Source organism: Pinus tabuliformis, chromosome 4_2 (genome assembly GCF_031772625.1).
Source record: "Pinus tabuliformis cultivar Carrire ecotype Pingquan chromosome 4_2, CPIR1, whole genome shotgun sequence".
Classification (NCBI taxonomy): domain Eukaryota; kingdom Viridiplantae; phylum Streptophyta; class Pinopsida; order Pinales; family Pinaceae; genus Pinus; species Pinus tabuliformis.
The window spans coordinates 1,043,467,385-1,043,471,345 of record NC_142304.1 but is presented as its reverse complement, the minus strand read 5'-3'; positions in this window follow the sequence as shown (position 1 = coordinate 1,043,471,345).

Below are 3,961 nucleotides of genomic sequence, written 5' to 3'. Positions count from 1 at the left end.
GCATTTCCAATGATTGTTTAAACACTCAAGAAGGAGATGAAGGGATAGTGGCCAAGAGCCAAAGAGCCCGAAGAGGGAAGGCAAACAGACAGGGTCGAGAGGCTTAAAAAACACTTTATGGCAGAACAGATAGGACAGAGGGGGAAACGACAGAGAAAGGGCAAGATAAAGTAGAAGATAGAGAGAAAGAGGAAGTGGTTGTGTACTCTTGTAGACTTGATGGTTTCGAGTAAATCCATGTTGCTTTTGTCTCTGTGTGTTGAGAATCATTTTGATCTCACACTTGTAATATTCTACTCTTAAAGACATAATATAGAGGTCGACACTGAAAGCTTGGACGAGGAGATGTAGCCAAGGGGTCTGGTGAACTCCTTCATTATTTTGACTGTGTTGATGTGTGTTTATTATGTTTTATAACTATTCATTGTCTATATTATTTGCAATCTTTTTGATCCGTTCCACTAAATAATATAGGCATTCCTGCACATGAGTCTATAATACCTTTTCTTCTTAATTTAATATCCATTTTCGGATCAAGTGGTATCAGAGAATTTGGTTAAGATTTTGTTAAGGTTAGACAAGCTTGTGTTGGAATTTGAATGCTAACTAGATTGAAGCTCAGACGTGAAGAAGGAGAATTTATTGAGGCTAATCCAAAGATTGGAAGAGTCCATTCTCAGAGGAGAATGACAGAAGAAGCCCCATTGCGATCGAAATCTCAATTTATAGAAATTTTTAAGACACTCCGAGCCATGGTGGAAGAGATGTATCTGGAATTTAAGAAGAGTCGAGGTGAAAGCACTTCAATGCGTAAACCAAACAAAGGAGCAGAGGAACCTTTTCTAGTTGCCCCTCCAGAAGGCAAAGGGAAAGGGGAAATGCCTCCTCCACCATCTCCTCCATCATCGCCTTCGTCATCCTCATCATCTTCTAGCTGTTCTCAGAAGAAGAAGAAAAATTCCTTAATCAAATTAGATGTGAAGTTTGATTTGCTAATTTATGATGGAGAAATCAATGCAGAAAAGCTAGATAATTGGATAAGACAAATTGAAGTATATTGCAAGGTACAGAATGTTGATTCAGAAAGGAAGAAGATTCAACTAGCTAGCCTTCGACTTGGAGGAACTGCACTAGTATGGTGGGAAGGCAAAACACAAGCTGATATGCAAAAACATGGTAAAATCATTTCTACCTAGAATGAATTTGTTTCTGCTATCAAAAGGCAATTCTATCCTTTAGCTTACATGCAACAGGCAATGATGAGTTGGCAAACTCTTCATCAGTTGAAAGGTCAAAGTTTACAAAGTTATACTCAAGAATTCAGAAAGAGAGCTTTAACTCTAGGTATATCATTAGATTCACCTGAGACTTTATTAAAGTATATAGGCGATCTTCATAGCTATTTAAAACACACTATTCTCATGTTTAACCCCACTAGCTTAGATGATGTATTAGTTCAAGCCACACATCTAGAAGCTAGAGGTAAGAATGTAAACCCAGAGGTTGGGGGATCATCTAAATATTTTGTAAGCAAGAGAAAGGAAGAGAAGAAACTAAAATGGAAGGAGAGGAAAGCAAACACTATAAAGAAGGATAAACCTTGATGCACTCATTGCAAGAAAGAAGGAAACGATGAGGCACACTGTTGGTTTTTGCATCTAGAACGGAAACCTAAAGAGTTTGGTGGAAAGGAGAAAAAGAATGCTGCTACTATTCAGCAGGACTTGGATCAGATTTAGGCGATGAAGCAACAGTTACAGCCACAGGTATTAAAGGTAAAGATTCTGAAGCATCCATGAGTAATTCTACACAATCTTTTGATAATGAAAATAATGAGAGGGAAAGAAATGATATTTTTCGTATTAGAGTGATTTCCAAGCATAATAAGATTGATACTTTATTTGAAAGTGGATCACAAGTAAATTTGATTTCTGAAACAACTGTAAAGAATTTGGGATTACAAATAAAACCTCATGAGAAGCCATATCCATTAGGTTGGGTGTGTGATAAAACAAAGCTACAAGTAATGAGATAATGTAAACTTAGGTTTGCTATTGGATCAACATTTGTAGATGAGGTTGAGTTAGATATAGTTCCATTTGATATATGTGGTATTGTTTTTGGAAGTCCATACTTGTATGATAGGAAATCTATTTTCTATAGAGCTGAGAATAAGTATCAACTCACTAAAGATGGAATAGAATATATTGTAAGAGCTCATAAACTCAAAGGTAGCTATTCTCTCATAAATTCAGGACAGATGAAAAGAATTGTGAATTCAATTAAGCAGTTTTTACTAATCGTTGTAAAGGTAAAGGATCCTGAAAAATTCAATGCATTTAAAGGTTGTGATTCTAAACAAAAAGCTGATTTAGTTAAAGTTGTTTCAGAGTATGATGTTGTATTTCAAGAACCAAAAGGTCTGTCACCCAAGCGGGAAATAGTACATGATATTTATTTGTAGCAAGATGCTCCATTACCTAACATTGGAATGTACAAGTTGCCAGCTTTAGAGAATGCAGAGATAAAGAAGCAAGTATAGGAGTTGCTCGATAAAGGGTTTATATGACCAAGAACATCACCATGTGGATCTCCAATCGTGCTGGTGAGAAAGAAAGATGGTTCGTGGAGAATGTGCATTGATTATAGAGCACTAAATAAAACAATGATCAAGAATCGTTATCCTCTTCCTCGTATTGATGATTTATTAGACCAATTGAAAGAAGCAGTTTACTTTTCTAAGTTAGACTTGCGAAGTGGTTATCATCAAGTTAGAGTTGTAGAACAAGATGCATGGAAGATTGCTTTCAAGACAAAGCAAGGACTGTATGAATGGTTGGTTATGTCTTTTGGCTTAACTAATGCTCCTGCTACATTTATGAGAGTTATGAATGATGTACTCAGACCATTTATTGATGATTTTGTAATTGTTTATTTAGATGACATTATTGTTTTTAGTAAGACATGGGAAGACCATGTAAAGCATGTAAAACAGGCTTTAGATGTTTTAAAAAGATAAAATATCTATGTAAAACTATCAAATGTGAATTTGGTAGAACATCTTTAAATTATTAGGGTCATATTGTAGTGGGTGGTGAATCGAAGGTAGATCCCTCTAAGGCTGAAGTCATTCTGAATTGGCCTAAACCCAAATATGCTATAGAGGTTAGGAGTTTCCTAGGGGAAGTACAATATTGGAGAAAGTTTATTTCTAACCTTTCTTTGATTGCAACTCCATTACATGCTTTAATAGGATTGAAACAGGTGTTTAAGTGTGGAGGCAAACATCAGAAAGCCTTCGACACATTAAAAGAGAAAATTAGTACAACACCAGTACTAGCACTACCAGATCTTCAACATCCATTTGAGATTGAGACAAATGCCAATGACTATGCCATGGGAGAAGTGTTGATGCAACATGGAAAACCCATATGCTATCATTCTGAGACATTTACTTTTGCAGTAGTTAATTATCCCACATATGATAAAGAATTGTATGCATTAGTACAAAGTGTGAAAAAGTGGAAACATTACCTAATGGGTAAGGAAACAATCATACATGCAGATCATCAACCACTTCAATATTTGCACTCACAAACTAAATTGCAGTAATCAAGACATAATAGGTGGATGGGTTTTCTATAGCAATTTCATCTTGTCATTAGATATAAGAAAGGCATACACAATAAGGTTGCGGCCATGTTATCAAGACCAATAATAAATGCATCTACTATACCTAAGAATAACTCAGTAATGCATGAAAGTTACATTGAACAATATGCTCAAGATGTATATTTTAAAGATGTATATGCAACTTTAATTCATGGCAAGCAAGTAGTACAATTGGATTATTATGTAAAGGACCAACTCTTATATCATTTGGAAAAGTTATGCATTCCACAAACTAAAAGAGTTAACATAATCCGAGAAGTACATACTTCTCTCATATCAGGTCACTTTG